Source organism: Odocoileus virginianus, chromosome 29, assembly GCF_023699985.2.
Source record: "Odocoileus virginianus isolate 20LAN1187 ecotype Illinois chromosome 29, Ovbor_1.2, whole genome shotgun sequence".
NCBI classification, from domain to species: domain Eukaryota; kingdom Metazoa; phylum Chordata; class Mammalia; order Artiodactyla; family Cervidae; genus Odocoileus; species Odocoileus virginianus.
Window position 1 is genome coordinate 16,225,148 of NC_069702.1, and position 20,656 is coordinate 16,245,803.

General features: G+C 40.7%; 1 protein-coding gene across 1 annotated transcript in view; it reads right to left on the reverse strand.

The window, feature by feature from the left end:
• The window catches only part of ARHGAP24 (Rho GTPase activating protein 24), a 545,723-nt gene extending 525,869 nt beyond the window's left edge, over positions 1 to 19,854 (reverse strand). The window contains exon 1 of the mRNA XM_070458184.1: positions 19,394 to 19,854. The gene's annotated coding sequence lies outside the window, so the exon portion shown is untranslated. The remainder of the gene's footprint in view (positions 1 to 19,393) is intronic.
• Positions 19,855 to 20,656: the final 802 nt, after the last annotated feature.

Consider the following 20,656-nt stretch of genomic DNA (forward strand, 5'->3'; position numbering starts at 1 on the left):
TTTATACTAACTCTTTAAATACCACTCATTTATATACCATTTATTATTACCAGGTGAAAAACAGTCAGTCATGCTTGAATATCAGAAATGCATTAAACTAAACAAACTTAATAAAAAAATATACTGGAGTCTGCAGATAGACACACTTGTGTTGGATAAAAAATACAAAGATTAAAAAATCTGAGACTCAAAATTATATGAGATAGTCTCTACGGGGAAAAATTCATTACTCAATTTTACAATAAGGTTTTATGGTATTGTGCCTGTTTAAAAAAAAAAAAATCCAGCAAACTATCAAATACTAGCTAGTGGCAACTTGTTACCACAAGAAAAGTGTTACCCTCCTAACACTCCAGAGGTAAATGCATTTGTCTAACAGGAGCTGAGCTGCCAAACAGACATTCTATGGCTCAATTGTCTGCTACAATTCTAAGCAGTCAAAAATTAAAGGTGCTTCCCTCCCTCTGACTAAAATCAATTACAGCGCCAAATTCAGTATCTCAGAAAGCAGGCAGGTAGACTGGTTCCTGTGTGAACTTATTCTAGAGAGAATTCTCTGGAAACTTCACAATAGAATAACAGGAAATGGCAAGGTAGAGGAACCACCAACTCAAGAAAAAAGCAGTTAATACCTTTGTTTCAAATCAAAGCTCAGATTTGAGATAGAAATTTAACCCTGGTCCTTTGGAAATAAGTTAACCAGAGGGCTTTGCTGCCTGCCCCCAAGTCTGTAAATACAGTCCTAGTCACTTGCTACAATTTATGACTCCCCAAGGTATCAGGAATCAATTTCAAATCTCTTTTAAGTAGTCCCAGGATCTGTTCCCTGACAGTATTGACAAACAGTAACACTAGCTATAACTCAACACATCCTACGCTCCTAGGAGATACCACCAGCAAGTCCAGCGCTTTCCACTTAACATCACACATGTCTTTACGAATTCCCTCCTTCCTCCCTACCTCTCTCTCTCTCTTCCCCTCTGGACAACTCCCCTCCATCCCCACTTGCTCCAGGCTCATGCTAATATGACCTTTACACATCAATTACTCTCCCTGAATTATTTTAGCCTTTCACATTAATAATTTAGCTTATAAATGATATCATACACAAGTTGCTTGGCATTTCTATAAAGCAGTTCGATATAATTTTATTATCTTAATGGCCCTTTCTAAGACATTAAGAATATCTTTATTACATCAAACAGACAGACAACAGCAATAACATCAGCCCACTATTATTATCATCAGCATTTGGTCAGAGTGTGATTTGCTAAACAAATAAGAACTAACCCTCATAAGCCACTGGGATCCTATTCTTGCTTGAAAATATTATTAGAAGCAGAGTCCCAGTGTGACACCATTGAGCTGCTTGCAAACATCTGAAGGAAGTCTAAGCATTCAGTATTGTCTCTTTTGTGCTACAGAAATAACACTGGTTCTCTGAAATAGCATCCCACACTTTTCAAAGCTGCCTGAAAAGGTGCCCAGACCTGCAGGCTCTGCGTCCCACAGCTCAGTAGCACAAAGGTCTCACCTTGCTCCCCGACAAGGAGTCCGGCTCAACCAGCTGAGCCATATGCCCCACACCCAACTTGCACTATCGGTCCTCCCGTTCTCAGACAGGACTCCCACAAAGTCTTCAAGCCCCAGTCCCAGGCTCATCTCAGGGAAGCTAAGGCTACTCCCTGGAATGCTCCACAAATTAAACAGCAGTGGACGGGACTGCAAACAGAGAGATAATAAAAGCACTGCCCAGAAAAAGACTCTCCCTGATTCTCAGTGGTACACAGCAGTTACTGTGAGCCAAAGCCTCTTTTTCTCCCTTCTCCATTCTGGCACCTCCTTCAATGATTATTTGACTGGTCGAGGCAGTGCTTAAGGAACTCCTGCTGTTTTCTTCTTTTTAATTTTTGTTTTTGTTTTCTGCATGAAATCTCTTAGCTGTTGATATATCATCAGGCTTATTTATATGCATGCTTTCCAAGAATATGGAAAACATAAGAGAACCATTGTACAATTATAATGTGGTTTGAAGACTAAATTGAATGAAAATCTACAGTGTATTGAGAACATTCATATCAATGGATTCAAACTCTTATTATTGGGCTTCCCTTGTGGCTCAGATGGTAAAGAATCTGCCTGCAATGTGGGAGACTTGGGTTTGATCCTTGGGTCTGATCCTTGGGTCGGGAAGATCCCCTGGAGAAGGGAATGACAACCCACTCCAGTATTCTTGCCTGGAGAATCCCATGGACAGCAGTCCATGGGGTCACAAAGAGTCAGACACAACTGAGCAACTAACACTTAGATTTAAGTATTATTACAAGAAATTAGGTTAAACATGTAACCCAAAACAGAAAGTATCACACCTTGATTTTAATACGCTATATTTTTCATCTGCCTTTAGGGTTACTCTGGACTCAGTAAAAATGCCTTTTAAAACATTACAGATTCACTTGCTCCTTTGTCATAAGTCCTCACCTTGGGCTTCCCTCATAGCTCAGCTGGTAAAGAATCCGCCTGTAATGTAGGAGACCTGGGTTTGATCCCTGGGTTGGGAAGGTACCTTGGAGAAGAAAAAAGGCTACCCAACCCCATGGACTGTGCAGTCCATGGGGTCTCAGAGTCAAACACGACTGAGCAACTTTCACAACTCCTCATCTAATCGACAGAACACAGAAAATCATGAGTGACAGTTTTGCCAAATGGTACTTAACAAGGACCCTTGCAGTTGAAAAGCAGAGGAAGTAATTCATTATATTCAGTGATGCCACAGGCTAGCGTTTGGGTTTGATTATCTCCAGGAACTCAGAGGTGAGAAGAACCTCTGAGAAATGGGGTAGTGGGGCAGAAACATAAATCACTAAAAATCAAGAGCCTGGTCTATCTCTTCCTGACTCAGTATTCTGGGACAAAACACCTAGATCAGGGGTCCCCAACCTCCAGGCTTCAGAAAAGTACCTCCTGTCAGATCAGCAGCAGCATTACATTCCAGAGTTTACGGGAATGTCCTGACCTGCCCCGCCCCCAGCCACGTGGTCGTGTTGGTGATTGATCTGATGTGGCGGTGCTGTCCCCCCCAACCCCAGGCCCCTCCCCGGAGGCCCCTTCCCAGTGACACTACCTGGGGCTCAGGCCTGGGCCCCCCAGTCCACGGTTGTTCCTGGGAGCTGCTCTCTCCCGTCACATCTGTACCTTGGAAGTTTATAGACTATGGGAACTTGAATAGAATTTGTAACCGACTGTTGTGTGAAAATTGTATAAACCTTAATTATGTTGAATTGGTTCACCATGCTTTTCAGGTCTGCTATATCCTTCTACTTCTCTGCATACCCATTCTATTAACTTTTGAGAGTTTGCTATTGAAACTCCAACTAAAAATATTAATTTGTCTATGTTTAAAAACATTGTAATACATAGTGGAACTATATGTAAACTTGTTCTGTATTTTCCAAGTCTCCTGTAAATGTTTTCATATTTTCATAATTTAAAAACATAAAAATTCATAATAAAAGAAAGAGAGTGTACACAATAAATGTAATGTGCTTGAATCATCTCAAAACCACCCCCCTACACACACACACACTTCCGGTCCATGGCAAAACTGTCTTCCAAAAAATCAGTCCCTGGTGCCAAAAACATTGAGGACCACTGACCTAGATCACTTTGAACTCATTTTCCATTTTAAAAGACTGAGATAAGGTGGTTATAGCTATTTTTCTAAATGTGCTTTTATTCTGATGTCCAATGAATTCATTCTAAGGAGAATGCAGCATGCAGTTTATAATTTATTAACTGCAGAGGCCCAGCAAAGACAATTAACATGAACCACTACCCCCAAAAAATATATATATACATATATACATATTTTAAATTCTGTAGTTTCAACCCTCTCCTGAAATCTAAAATTTTACCAAATTTACAGGAAAAGAAAAGTTACATATTTCAATTTCACCTCTGTTTGCCTCTTCTCCTGCCAAGTTATTAAGGCCCAAATTCCCCAGATAAATCAGAAGCAGGGGTTCCTTGTCACTCCTGGAAAATATTGTTGACTTTTATTCACTAGGCAACAATTTTATCCGCACATGTGTACGTGCTTAGATGTGTCTGACTCTGTGACTCCAGTCACTGTAGCCCACCAGGCTCCTCTGTCCATGGAATTTTCCAGGCAAGAATACTGGAGTGCGTTGCCATTTCCTTCTCCAGGGGGCCTAACAGACCCAGGGATCAAACCTGCATTTCCTGAATCTCCTGCATTGATAGGCGGATTCTTTACCACGGAGCCGCACATTAACAAAGCAAGAGTCCACTAACACAAAAAGGAAGATGGAAGAGAGAAAAACAAAAAAAGAAAATGATCTTGTGACTTAAATGATTCCAAATCAAAGTTCATGTCGACTTTGAAAATGCTACCAGAGTCCTTGAGGCAGCCCTGGGGGAGTCACTTTGCTGAGTGGGCTCTATCCTTAACCTGACCCAGAATCTACGAGGCCAACACAAGGGCAGAGGGGTCCAGAAGAGGAACGGGAAGAGCTCATGTCACTCACCATCATGTGCAGAACTGTTAAGCAAGTAGTTATTTTTTATCACAGAGAATCAAATCTACATATTGATACTGGCACTACATATTGATCGTTCATCCTGGCACTATTAGAACCCAAGAGATGTCCAGTTGCATTGAATGGAAACTTCTATAAGTGATCTGCAAACTTCACACTCAAAGAAACCATTCCTAGTATGTCTTCAAGTTACATTTGCACCCTGTACTAACAGAGCTGAGATGCCGCTGTTTTTCCTATTGCATTTTCAACATATAGAGCAGCGAACTGGAGGCTGTTCTCCCCCACGCATCATAAACACTAGTTGTCATCTAACAATAGCCAGTGTTTGCATTTGTGTAACAACAGAAAGAATACAACGACTTCATTACAATTTCCCAGTTGACTCTATAAAATATGCTCAATCTTTTCACTTTACTTGCTGGGGTTTTGCAATGGATGTTTTTGGCATTTCAGGAAAGAAAATTCTTTGCAGTGAGGGACTGTCACACTGTAAGACATATGGCATTCTTGCCCCCTGGGCAACGACCGCCAGTAGCTTCACCCAGTCATTGTTATGACCAAACATACTCTCATACAGTCTCAAAAGCCTCCTAGTGAGTAGTGCCACCCATGGTAAAAACTAGCCCACTGGCACAAGGGAAGGTCAGGCTAAACTTTATCATGTAATCTAGAGACTTCCAGATCCTCACTCCTCCATAAAGGCAACACCTGATTTTCAGAGCCCTGGATATGACACACATCAGTTCAGTTCAGTTCAGTCGCTCAGTCCTGTCTGACTCTTTGCGACCCCATGAATCGCAGCACGCCAGGCCCTCCTGTCCATCACCAACTCCCGGAGTTTACTCAAACTCATGTCCATCAAGTTGGTGATGCCATCCAGCCATCTCATCTTCTGTTGTCCCCTTCTCCTCCTGCCCTCAATCCCTCCCAGCATCAGGGTCTTTTCCAATGAGTCAACTCTTCGCATTAGGTGGCCAAAGTATTGGAGTTTAATTGTTTCAAAGAAGCACACTACCATTTAGCCACAGAGGCTTTTTCAAAGCTGGAACAGTCTTAGAAAGCATTTAATTTAACATGTTTATTTTACAGGTAAGGAGACTAAAGTCCAGAAAAAGGAAATGATTTGCCTGAGTTGACAGATGCTAATTAATACCAGAAGTAGGACCAGAGGCACCTCATCCTAGCCCCTTCCCATTCAATCTTCCCCAATCATAGATTACAAAGCAAAGAAGGATCTTTTGAAACATCTCTCAAGCCATTGCTTTTATTTTATTTGTAATTAGAGGATGGTTTCTGCCACACATCAACATGAATCAGCCATAGGAATTGTTTCAATATAAAATCTTACCTGCGGTGAGCCAGAAGGTAGACTTTCTTACCCCTGAAACTCATTCTTTTGGACAATTCTGTCCTGCAAATATTTTCACACACTACTAAAAACAAAAGCATGGACACCAAGGTGGAAGAGGTGGGTGAATTGGGAGCCTGTGATTGACACATATACACTATTGATTCTATGTATGAAACAGATAATTAATGAGAACCTACTGTATGGCACAGGGAACTCTGCTCAGCGCTCTGTGGGGACCTAAATGGGAAGGAAATCCAAAAAAGAGGGGATATATGTATACATATGGCTGATTCACTTTGCTGTACAGTAGAATATAACATAATATTGTTATATTCTCCAATAAAAATGTAAGATAAAATAAAAATAGAAAAGTTAATATATATTTATTAAAAAGCAGTTTTAAAAAAAAAAAGCAGTTTAAAGAAATCCAAGGAAATGCTCTTTTAAAGAAACGGAAAAGAAAATCCTCAAACTTTTTCCAGTGAATCTGAATGCTGTATTTTCAAACATAATTCTTCTAAGTCTTAAAGTAAATATACACTCCAACCAAAGGGCTTCCCTGGCGGCTCAAGCTGTAAAGAATCTGCCTGCCAGTGCAGGAGACTGGGGTTCAATCCCTGGGACAGGAAGATCCCAGAGACGGGATGGCTACCCACTCCAGTATTCTTGCCTAGGAAATTCCATGGACACAAGAGCCTGGTAGGTTACAGTTCATGGGGTCACAAAGAGTCAAACACGACTGACCAACTAATACTCACTTTCACCTTCCATCTAAAAATCAAATACAACAATAAAACACAAAAAATGAACAGAAACTAGTCAATTCAATATTATCTGCTCTCTCTTTAAAATAATGACATACAGTCAACAAATATCTTAAGCACATTCATTGTCTTCATTAATAGGAAAAACATACCAGTATAAAAATTTATATGACTTCTGTTTTTACCAAAACAGATTTTCTATTGTTGTTGTTTATCATCAGTATTAGTACTGCATTAACTAGATTGCCAATCTCTTGTCTGCATGTACTTTTCAAAATAAATATCTCAGTAAAATACTGAATGCAGTTTTTTTTATGAGTTCTTAATTTAATTCCCAGTTTCACAGCTGTTCGGGCATCTGGACTATTATCATTAAAATGTTTCAAATTGAATACAACTTAGATATTCAGGGCTCTGGGCTACTCCCAAAGAATATTAAGCTTTTATCTTGTAGTTCTAGAAGAAAGTACAGATCTAACTATTCAATGTCCTTCTATATACAAAAGAATTGACTTCTGTGGGACTCAGCTACCTGAACTGTGAAAGGGCAGCATAGAAAAAAATAGGAGAAAAGACTACACAAAACTCAAGTCACAAGACACAGAAAAGCATTTTGTAGAGAATTAACAGCTTTAGTCAGTATAAAACAATATGTTCTTCTAACTGCTCTTAAATAATTTAGATGTATCCTTACCTAATTTTATCATGATTTCCCAGTTTTGAGTAGGTAATAGTCTTTAATCATCTGAGGTTCTTGTTAAAACTCATATGGCTGGGTTCAGGTAGGTCTCAGTAATTTGCATTTCTAACAAGATCCCAGGTGAAAATCATGCTTTTGGTCTTGAGACCACACTCTGAACTGCTACTTTAAAGGATTTTTAAAATACTTTATCTTGACAGTTATCAATAACAGTAAGTACATTTTTCATTTTTGCCCAGTGTGTGAGGTACATACACACACATTTAAAAAACTGAAAATTAAAACATGCGAATTCTTACTTTTACTATATATAATGAACCCTGATTTTTCTATTCCATTCCATCCTGTTCTATCCCTTTTCAGTTGAAAAGAAACACTGGTCATGAACCACTGATTTGATTCTATGACCGCTGATACATCAAGACCTATATTTTGAAAAATACTGCTCTAGAATCCCATGTTCCTCATGAAATTTAATAATATTATAATAAATGTTGACATGTATTGACATTTACCAGATGCTAGATACCCGTCCAGTATCTTACAATGCTCATGCTCACTTCATGAGTTAAAAGCCTGTAACAACACTATGGAGTAGATATTATTAAATGCCCATTTCACAGAGAGGGAACCTGTGGTTCAAGGAGGTTAACACAACTTGCCCAAAGTTACAGGTCTCTGTGTATATCCAAGGCAGGTTGGAAAACAGGTCTAATTCCAGAACACAGTGATAAAGTGTGGTATCATATCTCACAGTAAGATACGTTAGTTTTAATCCCACATCTACCACTTAGTGGCTGTGTGACTTTGGTAAGTTACAAAGACTTTCCAAGTTTCAGTTTTGGTTTGGTTTTTCTATGTTTGATTTCTTTCTTTTTATGAGGACCATTTTTAAAGCCTCTATTCAATTTGTTGCAATACTGTTTTCTGTTTTGATTTTTTGACCATGAGACATATGGGATCTCCCTGGAGGAAGCACAAGCTGGACTCAAGACTTACGGGAGAAATAACAATAACCTCAGATATGCAGATGACACCACCCTTATGGCAGAAAGTGAAGAAGAACTAAAGAGCCTCTTGATCAAAGTGAAAGAGGAGAGTGAAAAAGTTGGCTTAAGGCTCAACATTCAGAAAAGCAAGATCATGGCATCCACTCCCATCACTTGATGGCAAATAGATGGGGAAACAGTGGAAACAGTGGCTGACTTTATTTTTCTGGGCTCCAAAATCACTGCAGATGGTGATTGCAGCCATGAAATTAAAAGACACTTACTCCTTGGAAAGAAAGTTATGACCAACCTAGACAGCATATTAAAAAGCAGAGATATTACTTTGCCAACAAAGGTCCATCTAGTCAAGGCTATGGTTTTTCCAGTGGTCATGTATGGATGTGAGAGTTGGACTATAAAGAAAGCTGAGCACTGAAGAGTTGATGCTTTTGAACTGTGGTGTTGGAGAAGACTCTTGAGAGTCCCTGGGACTGCAAGGAGATCCAACCAGTCCATCCTAAAGGAGATCAGTCCTGGGTGTTCATTGGAAGGACTGATGTTGAAGCTGAAACTCCAATACTTTGGCCACCTGATGTGGAGAGCTGACTCATTTGAAAAGACCCTGATGCTGGGAAAGATTGAAGGCAGGAGGAGAAGGGGACAACCAAGGATGAGATGGTTGGATGGCATCACCGACTCAATGGACATGAGTTTGAGTAAACTCTGGGAGTTGGTGATGGATAGGGAGGCCTGGTGTGCTGCGGTTCATGAGGTCACAAAGAGTCAGACACGACTGAGCGACTGAACTGAACTGAACTGATCAGGGATTGAACCCACAACCTCTGCATTGGAAAGCAAAGTCTTAACCACAGGACCACCAAGGAAGTTCCAAGTTCCAGTTTTCCCACCTATAAAAGATAATAATAGCTCCTACTCACATGAGAGCTTGAGGATTAAAGGTGACAACCCATGGAAGAGCTTGGCATAACCAGCACATAGTAAGGCTTTAATAATTGCTATCTATTATTAACACAGAGACTCATTCTTGTTCGTCACATTATATGCTGCCTCCCTGCCCTTGGCTTCTAGTTTCCAGTGCTGTCTCTGGATTTGCCTTTTCTCCTGATTCCTCAATTTCTGACACTTATTATCCTGTGACCTTGCTTCTCCCCTTCTCCCATCCATCCTCCTCCAGCAGTTCCCTCTGTTGAGAGGGAGTCCTCAGAGCTCCTTCCCCAGATATTCCTTGCAACCCCCACATGTTTCTAGGCATCAATGTCCAAGGTTCCCCCACAGAATCTGTCAACTCAAACCTAACCCTACAAACACAGAAAAGTTACTCCAAGATGAAAGTATAAGTTGTCAGCAAAGTATGAAAGCTCTAATCAGTACATCACGCATGTGAGAGGGCTAGTCCTTCTGCATACCCATAATTGCCTTTGTATAACATTGCTGGCATTGCACTTGACCCATTTCACAGTAATGAACCACATGCATGCGTGTGTGCCTGCTAAGTCACTTCAGTCATGTCCGAATCTTTGCAACCCTATGGACTGTAGTCCACCAGGCTCCTCTGTCCATGGGATTCTTGAGGCAAGAATACTGGAGTGGGTTGCCATGCCCTCCTCCACAGGATTTCCTAACCCAGGGATCAAGCCTATGTCTCTTATGTCTCCTGCATTTGCAAGCGGGTTCTTTACCACTAGTGCCACCTCGGAAGCCCTGTAACAAACCAAAATGGGATACAAAAACCAAAATGGAATTCTAAAGGCAGTACTCCTGTGGCTAAATCCTGCTTTTATGCAATTAGGTGCAACAAGATAACATCAAGCTCCTATGGCTCCCCTTGGTCATCTTTTCATCCTAGAAGTTTCTTCATATAAGAAATTTTAACACCAGATATTCCCTGCACAATAGAACAATCAAACACGACACCTCAAGGAAGCTGGAGAATTTTTTTCCTCTATATCATTAAAAACAGGAGTGACATGCACTCCAACAGCTTCTGGGATAAACGCTCCTATCTTGAGAGAGACTAGCTTTGAAATCACTTTCCCTGCAGCCCATTTCATTTACTGTGTCCAGTGAATACTGTCACCAAGAACTCAACCTTTCTCCCATTCTCGGTTGCTACACCCAAATAAATAATCCCTTCCTTCTGTATTTCAGCTTTTTCTCTTCTTGGTTTTCATCAAAGTATAGTCTATTTCTGATAGAAAGTTTCAGTTTTATAACATAGTGAATTCTACTTTTATAGATTATACTCCATTTAAAGATATTATAAAATATTGGCTATATTCACCATGCTGTACATTATATCATTGTATCTTATTTATTTTATACCTAGTAGGCTGTACCTCTTAATCCTCTTCCCCTATCTGGCCTCACTCCCACTCCCCCAGTGGTAACCACTAGCTTGTACTCTATCTGTGAATCTGTTTCTGTTTTGTTATATTTCTTCATTTGTTTTACTTGTTTAGATTCCATATATAACTGAAAGCATGTGGTATTTGTCTTACTTCAATAAGCATAATACCCTCCAGGTCTATCCATGTTGTTGTAAATGACAAAAAATTCATTCTTTACTAATGACTGTATAATATTCCATTGTGTATAAATGCCACATCTCTTTATCCATTCATCTGTTGATGGATACCTAGGTTCCTTCCATGAGCTTCTCGGGTCATGCTAGTGGTAAAGAATCCACCTCCCAATGCAGGAGACACAAAGAGATGCAGGTTCATTCCCTGGGTTTGGAAGATTCCATGGAGTAGAAGATGGCACCCCACTCCATTATTCTTGCCTGGAAAATTCCATGGGGCCACAAAGAGTCAAACATGACTGAGCAACTGAGAATATGACACAGGTTCCTTCCATATCTTGACTATTGTAAATAATGCTGCTATGAATGTTGGGGTGCATCTATCTTTTCATATTAATGTTTTTGTTTACTTAAGATGAATGCCCAGGTATATAAAGAAATCACCCTGTATCTTGCTCAGCCCTGACCGACTCTTTGTGACCCCATGGACTGTTACCCACAGGCTCCTCTGTCCAGGGGATTTTCCAGGCAAGAATACTGGAGTGGGTTGCCTTTTCCTCCTGCAGGGGATCTTCCTGACGTAGGGATCGAACCCGATCTCTTGCATCTTCTGCACTGCAGGCGGGTTCTTTACCAGAGCACCACCTGGGAAGCCCCAAGAGCTCATACAGCTCCATATCAAAAATGACTTTAAAATGGACAGAAGGCCCAGAGAAACATTTTTCCAAAGAAAACATTCAGATGGTCAACAAGCACGTGAAAAAGTGTTCACTCAACATAATTAAGCATCAGGGAAATACAAGCCAAAACCATAAAAAGATATTACCCCATATTGGTCAAAATGATTGTCATCAAAAAAATAATAATAATAAATGTTGGCAAATATGTGGAGAAAAGGGAGCCCTGGTACACCGTTGGTGGGAATGTAAATTGGTAAACCCACTATGGAAAACAATATAGAGGTTCCTGAAAATACATATTATTTCAGCTTTTCCAAGTTGAGTCTCTAGTCCTCAGCCCTAGGACCACCTATCTCTTCTCTCTCCACTACCTCCATCTGTTTCTCACAGTATTCCAGGGATACACTTAATGGTGGTTATAAACTTGGTTTACTATAATATAGGACACTGTTCATGAAAATATTATAGAAGACCTGCACCTTTATAATCACCTTTTTAATATAATTTGATGAACCTAGTATTAAAAGTACTGATATATGAGAAATTTCACCTAAAAAAAAAAGACCTCCCCTTACCTGAGTTTCCTGGGATTATTTCACACATAAAGCACTTGCCCTAGGGGCAAAAGTCTGGGAATTAAGCAATGAGGATAAATCATTGGTTTTATCCTACATGGTTTTTCCAGTAGTCACGCATGGATGTGAGAGTTGGACCATAAAGAAGGCTGAGTGCCAAAGAATTGATGCTTCTGAACTGTGGTATTGGAGAAGACTCTTGAGAGTCCCTTGGACTGCAAGGAGATCAAATCAGTCCATCCTAAAGGAAATCATTCCTGAATACTCATTAGAAGGACTGATGCTGAAGGTGAAACTCCAACACTTTGGCCACCTGATGTGAAGAGCTGACTCATTGGAAAAGACCCTGATGCTGGGAAAGATTGAAGGCAGGAGGAGAAGGGGACAACAGAGGATGAGATGGTTGGATGGCATCACTGACTCAATGGACATGAGTTTGAAGAAAGCTCCAAGAGATGGTGAAGGACAGGGAAGCCTGGCGTGCTGCAGTCCATGGGGTCACAAAGAGTTGGAAATGACTGAGTGACTGAACAAGAAATAAACCATTGGAGTTACATGGACCATATCTTTGCTGTTCACCTCTCACCAGAAGATAAAATCTGGTCAAGCCAATTACTATGAGTGAAGCTTGAGAGTGGCAATCCATCCCATGGGCCCCAACTCATCAGCATAAGACTGTCATCTAAAAGATCTGCAGAACTTCAAGGTCAGTTCTTTGAGACAATATAGGGACCAGGTCCGTACTATATGTCAAGCACATTGAAACACAGATTATCATTCTAAAATTAACAGAGAGAAAAGCAATGAGAGAAGGTGACATATTAGAAAAATGACAGGGTATTTGGATTCAGATAGATCTGGTTTTCTCAACTCTATTACCCCTGAGGAACCTGTATGTAGATCAGGAAGCAACAGTTAGAACTGGACATGGTACAACAGATTGGTTCCAAATAGGAAAAGGAGTACGTCAAGGCTGGATATTGTCACCCTGCTTATTTAACTTATATGCAGAGTACATCATGAGAAATGCTGGGCTGGAGGAAAGCACAAGCTGGAATCAAGATTGCTGAGAGAAATATCAACAAACTCGGATATGCAGATGACACCACCCTTATGGCAGAAAGTGAAGAAGAACTAAAGAGCCTCTTGATAAAAGAGGAGAGTGAAAAAGTTGGCTTAAGGCTCAACATTCAGAAAAGTAAGATCATGGCATCCGCTCCCATCACTTGATGGCAAATAGATGGGGAAACAGTGGAAACAGTGGCTGACTTTATTTTGGGGGGCTCCAAAATCACTGCAGATGGTGATTGCAGCCATGAAATTAAAAGACACTTACTCCTTGGAAAGAAAGTTATGACCAACCTAGACAGCATATTAAAAAGCAGAGACATTACTTTGCCAACAAAGGTCCATCTAGTCAAGGCTATGGTTTTTCCAGTGGTCATGTATGGATGTGAGAGTTGGACTATAAAGAAAGCTGAGCACTGAAGAGTTGATGCTTTTGAACTGTGGTGTTGGAGAAGACTCTTGAGAGTCCCTGGGACTGCAAGGAGTTCCAACCAGTCCATCCTAAAGGAAATCAGTCCCGAATATTCATTGGAAGGACTGATGTTGAAGCTGAAACTCCAATACTTTGGCCACCTGATGAGAAAAGCTGACTCATTCGAAAAGACCCTGATGTTGGGAAAGATTGAAGGCAGGAGGAGAAGGGGACAACAGAGGATGAGATGGTTGGATGGCATCACCGACTCGATGGACATGGGTTTGGGTGGACTCCGGGAGTTGGTGATGGACAGGAAGGCCTAGCATGCTGCGCTTCACGGGGTCACAAAGAGTTGGACACGTCCGAGCAACTGAACTGAACTAAACAATAATAGCTTGAGTAAGTTTTACCTCTTTGAACCTAAACATACTCACAGAGTGGGAATAACATATCTGAATTAGATATAACATAGTTCACTTCTAGAATTACTAATTATTTCTATTTCTAGAATTAGAATTAGTATATTTAAAAAATAAATAAAACTCCCATGGAGTGCTTGGTACATAGGAGGTACTTAATTAGTTAGCATGATTATTATTACGAGTCTGTGTGACTTAAAGAGGCAGAAAAACTCAGGACAAAATGAGAGTTATTTGTCCTCCATGGGAAACTTGAAAAATTACTCTCTTTAACTGAAAACTCAATTTGATGGTCAGAATACAGCCCTAATTACAGATCTTAATTATGATTTTTACTTCAATCTATTGATAGATCTTACATGTAAGAAAAAGAAATATGCTTCTCAGAGATATTCCTGAGGGCACTCTTCTATACAATTACAATATGCATATCGAAAAGAACTCACATGCTTGCTCTGAAGTATTTGCTTTCAAAATTCCTCACACATGATTTTCTTTCTAAGGTTTTCAAGAAATGTAGTATTTTGGGCAAGGCCATTTTATCTATCAGGGAGTATAAAAACAGTACTTACAATGATTCAAGAAACCAAAAAAATAATCTGGAAAAATTATTGGCTCTGAAATACTAAACTGAAGCTACAAAACAAAATTTTATACATATTTAATTACATGTCTACAAAAAAAGTGGTGCTTCCCAGGTTGCACAGTGGTCAAGAATTCATCTGCCAATGCAGGCGACACAGGAGATGCAGGATTTATCCCTGGGTCAGGAAGATCCCCTGGAGAAGGAGATGGCAACCCACTCCAGTATTCTTGCCTGGAGAATCCCATGGACAGAGGGGAATGAGGGGCTACAGTCTATGGGGTCTCAAAAGAGTCAGACACAACTTAGCCGACTAAACAACAACATACTAAAAAAAGTTTAACATGGAGGTAATTTGGCCTATTTCCATAATGCATTTAAGCTAACTTTTAACTGTTAAAAGGTATGGGTATTTTAAGATCATTAAAGTAGGCTAAAAGGATGCAAACCACATTATTAGAAAACCTCAACTAAGGTATAACTGTGCATCAAATTTAATGCTGAGTTCTTGGATGACAAACTAAAATGAGAAACATGGTGATTTTTAGCCTCTGTTCTTCTAAGAAAGGAAACAGCACCAGCTAATCAGAAGAGACACATTTTCTAAAGCGGTAAAAGCAAAGATGGACTTGTAGAGATCTTTACATAAGGGATATTGAAATATGTAACAAAAAGCACCAAGATATTTTCCATGGAGCCCATCTCTTTTCAACTGACTCCCTGTAGAAAGTAAAAAGTATTTATTAAAGCATAGTGAATGAAGACAACATAATAAAAAGGAGTTGTAACATGATTGGAAAGGGTAAATTTTCAATTTGATAAAAATAGAGAGCATAGAAGATTTAGAAAGTTGAGTAGACTATTACTTCTAAATATCAATGGTTGCTTGTCCAGTCTCCTCAGAGATACTATATAAAGAGCAACTTGAACTATATACGGTCCCTGGATAGTACCTGAAACACAAGTATTATGCGTTCTTTATTGAAAAATTATCCATGTGTTAAACAGCAAGTATGCAAGTGACAAAAGTATCACAGTTCTGAAAATAAAATAAACCCATTTGTATTTTGGCTCAAAGCACATATACTCCCCCTGCTTCTATATGTTAGGCAGCATAAATAATTGTAGACAAATTTTTTTCAGGAAGGAACTTTGAGCATAAATGATCAAAGGAGATGGAAATAAAACCAATATAATTTTAAAAATCAGCTAAAGGAAGGAAGGTGCCTTTCTGAATTTCCTCCTCTCCATCCACCTTCACATTCTACTTTAATTAAATTTGATTCCCTCAAGCACTAGCACTCAAGATAATTATTAAATAGCCCAAATTAGTACTTCTATTTTGTTTTATTAATTAAGATTATTACCCAGTCCACAGGCAACAGGATCTCCAATTCAACTCCATTATTAGTCCTCACAGCTAAATCCAGGACCTCCCACTGGGATACAGCAGATTAGAGATTTTACAGTATGATATAAAAATAATTGTGGGAGATGTTTATTTATTCTAACGGCTTCTACTCTCTTTAAACTCAAGAGTATTTTATAGTTTCAAAGAGGGGGGAAAAATGGTTCCACTCTAAATTTTGTTTTGTTTTGCTTTTACTTTAGAATAGTAAAAGCACAATATTTCATCTATTATAGAAATAAAATAGGCTTGTGTGGGCCAGTCTGGAAAGTGAACTATATTTGGTAGCATCTTTGCCTTTAGAAAATGAACTCCGAGTCCACATAGACATTTTTTCAAATGAACTTTGGGGAAATAACTACCTGCATAAATTGGAGTCCACCACTGCTTTCTTAATTCATGACTTCCTTGCTTATTTACTAAGGAAACATTAATAGATGTCTACTATGCTTCATACTCTGTTCTAGGAGCTAGATACAGGTATTCCCACCACCACCAATACACCCATTAAGGAACTCACTGTAGCTGGTTGGGGGGGTACATAAAAATTATTAAAATAATCATTCACGGTATGTTTAAGACATTATGGAAGCAGATGAGATGAGATGATTAACTCCTCCTGCACGGAATTGGGCAAGTCTTCCAAGGGAAGATCCACTTGAAGTGGACCACTGATAATCAAGAGGGGCTTTCCAGGCAGAGGACATTTCAGGAGAATGAAATCCAGAAGCAAGAAATAAGAAGTATGAAGAGTGAGGGCCCCTGGTGTAGGAAGACACAGCAAAAAATGAGGGGCTTTGAAGAGCTTTTAGTTCCTGTACTAAGGCACTTAAAGTTGCCATTATAGGTCTCTGGGGTCTATCAAAGGTTTTAGAACAAGGGACTTACACAATCGGATCTGCACTTTATAAACATTAATTGTGGCAATGCCACAGCAGAATGGAGATACATGGCAGAAAGAAGGAAACAGTATTGCATAAGATCGATTCGTGGGAAAAGAACCCTTCAACATGGGCCATAAAAGAAACCACAGGAGAACAACCATAGGTAACAAAGACAGTCCTACAGCACCGCAAACATGAGGAACAAGGACCAGATGCATGGCCAGGACTTTGCAGCAGCACTATGTACTTTCAGCCCTGAGAAACCAATCAGGACACTAACAGAACCAGAAAGAAAACACACTTCAGTGGGCCAGTAGGTCACAGCCAAACTATTCAGGGCACTGTTGGTAAACAACAAACGAGGCTTTGAGCAAGACAGCAAAATAAACAGACTCAAGCTACTCATTACCACCTGCTGCACATTCCTAGCCCTTCCTGCCCCACCCCGCCCCCACTTCCCTTAACCCTCTCCCTTCACCCTGGAGAATCCAAGATCACACAATCAATAAAACCTCGACAAGGAGAACTCTCTGAGTTTTGACCACTACTCTCCCGAGCAAAACCTGAAAGGATTTCACTGGGAATTACAGTCCAGAACACTTTCCACTTTTACACTGAAGTTTCCACTCTTGTCTGAAAGGGTGCATCGCTATTTGTTCCGCGCTGACTTCGTTTTTTCATGAGAACACAGTTCTCCCCCCGCTTATTATCAAATCGGTATTTTCGTTCAAATTCACTGTATGTACAGCCGACAAGAACATAACTGAGAAACCATTCTCCTCTCAAACCCAAGCCCCTGTGATTAAGTAATAAAACCAAATAACACAGTTGAAAGCCAAGGACAAGACTGAATTTCAGCAGGCTTTCCCATGTAGAAAGGACCACAGATTCTCCTTCTTTTTATCACTCTAGCTGTGTATTCCTTACACAAACCTCAAACTAAAGTCCAGATCTGAACAAGTTCACAGTTTTCCCCTTACTCACACTTAAAGGTCTTCCACCAAGAAGACACCATCTCTGAAGGGTAAGAGGATTTTATTTATCTTAAGGTTTTGTCAATATCTCCGTCCTCCAAGATGTCTAAGGGAATACTCTGACAACTCAGTAATGGCTCTAAAGAGAACAGATTTCTCCACTTGCTACCTGAAGGTCAGGCACCCGGGGAACTGTATTATTGGGCTTTCTTAGAGGTTGAAATATCCCCAGAGAAGAGGAAGTATTAAGAAATTTAAAAGGGAGAGTGAGGTCTTTATAAGTCTAATGTGAGCTTTATTTTTGTTTTCTGTCTTTTTCTAATATATTAACTGTGTGTGTTTTACATTTTATGATGCCCAGCCTAATACCAACACCCATTCTTGCCCTTAATGGTTGGTTTGGAGGTCTAATTAGAAGCAGGAGACAGATTGTTTGTATTTAATCTGTCTGTCCATCTTCTTCTCAGTAATTGAGTAAAGCTCTTAACTCTACTGTAAATATTCCTGGGTTTCAATTAATTAGTCCGACGTAATAGACACAGCAACACATACTGTTTTACTTATGGATAAGCAGACACTTTGCAAATTTTATATTTCAAATACGCATGATTTATTTACTTCCTCATTTTAGAAAGAGATGAGATAATAATGTCCTGCTAGGTTTACCAAAAAAGAGTAAGCTACGAAGGAAACAGAAATATCTTGGAAATGATATTTTAAATGAATTAATATATGCATAGAGTACAAGCAGTCTGGGCTCCCTATTACTAGCTGGTATTGGAAACCTAACATCTCTAAGGAATTCAGAGTAATATTATCTACCGTTCTATTTGAGGACTTCTACGAGAAACGCAGTCTGAAGTATTTTTTTTTAATGAGAACATATTACATATCTCTATCCCCAAAAGAGATCGGAAAGTTTCCTTTTAAAAAATCTAAACAGATTCTTCTGAGTGGCTGAAAACTCACCAAAGATTCCCAAAGGCTTTGTTTACAATGAGAGTATTTACTATTAAAACATACCTCTGAATGCCTGTTATCTAGAAAACTCTCGTGATATAAGACACTAATAGAGAAGAGCAGCGGAGAAGGGGGCGGATAGATAGCGAGGGAAGTAAACTGCGGAGTCTTTATTCCTTCCTTCTATTTTTAAGCCTAGATACGCTTACTATCAGCTTGCGCTGTTTTCATCCTTTTAAAAATAATAAGAAAGGACCATTGTTCCCCATCATCTACACGCACGCGTAAGCGCGCGCGCACACACACACACACACACACACACGCACACACACGCACACACTGCACCAGCCCGGGATTCCTGCGGTCCCTCCTCGCCCCCTGCAGCCCCCACCCGGGTCGCCCGCAGCTGTGCCCGCAGCCCCCCCACGCCCCGGGCGCAGGCGAGGCCAAGTCCCAGCCCCCCCGAAGTCACCCCGGAGCACATCACCTCCCCCCTACGCCCCAAACCAGGTCACCTACCCTGCTCAGAGCGCACGACAGAAGGGGGACGGCGACTGCTCCGAAGAAAAAGACCCCCAGGACGAGCCGGAAAAAAAAATTAAAACGGGGAGGGCAGTCTCCTTACTTCCCACAACAAGGGGAAGTATTGCGCCCCATGCACTGGGTAGCTCCGCAGGCGCGGTTTCGGAGGAAATGCGCGGCGGCAGAAGGAGCTGCGGCTGGGGTGGAAAGTTGGGGGTGCTTCCCCCCAGCCGCCCGCGCCTCGATCCGCTCCGGTCCCCGCCGCAGTCTTGACAGCTCCCCCGGCCTTCGAGACCCTCCAAAAGCCCGGCCGCCGGTTCCACCCGGAGCTGGGCTGAGTTGCCACATGCACTTGAGAGATCCTAGCAGTTGCGCACAGAAGAGTCCCAGAAGTTAGAAAGAGTGATTGTGTGTCAATGTGTAAATATACAGTACAAGTGAGCGGGGCCAACCCTCAGACGCAGCCCGGGGTTTCAGATTTCATTTGGCAACTGGCAGCTTCAGAAGATTCGAGCCGCACGACGGGGGAGGCGGGAGCAGCCCGGTACTCGGGTACTCGCCCAGCGCCTCTCTGCTGGGTTATCTTAGAGCCGGGGGGACACGGGGGGTCCCCGGACCCGCGACGGCCAAACAGAGCCCTGCCGTGCCCCTGCCGGAGGCTGGCTTGACCCGTTTATTTCATTCATGTCACAGACGCACGTTGGTGTGAATCTGGGGCTGTGGGTGCGGAGAAGGGATGCCGAATACATATCCCTTTGCCCCCTTAGAAGCTCAGCATGTCTTTGGCCAAACCCCACAAGGTTTTACTTGCTTCTGTCAGCTCTCTATATAAAATATGATTTCTCCAATCAGAATTACCTGGGTCATTAAACCTGTATTCCTAGAAATGTTTATTTAGATGAATACTCTCTAGTTAGATCTTTAGAGAAACTCAAAGCATAATTACTTCCTTATCATGGTTTAAGAGCTCTCAAAATTACACAGTATAAAAGAAAGAGGATGGAGTAGTAAAACATTTTGCTGATACAGTCCCCTCTCCTCCCACCACCAAAAAAAAAAAACCAATTTCAGATCTAGATATTATGGTACTGATTACCTGGAATGCCAACTCAACTATTAAAAAAAAAAAATCTTTATAAAGATCTCTGCTTTAGAGTATTTAAAAACCATCACTATGGGTCTCCAGTGATATGGAAGAGCACACATTTAAATTTAGAAACACCAAAAATAAAAGTCTGTGTGGACACATGTGTTTTTTTT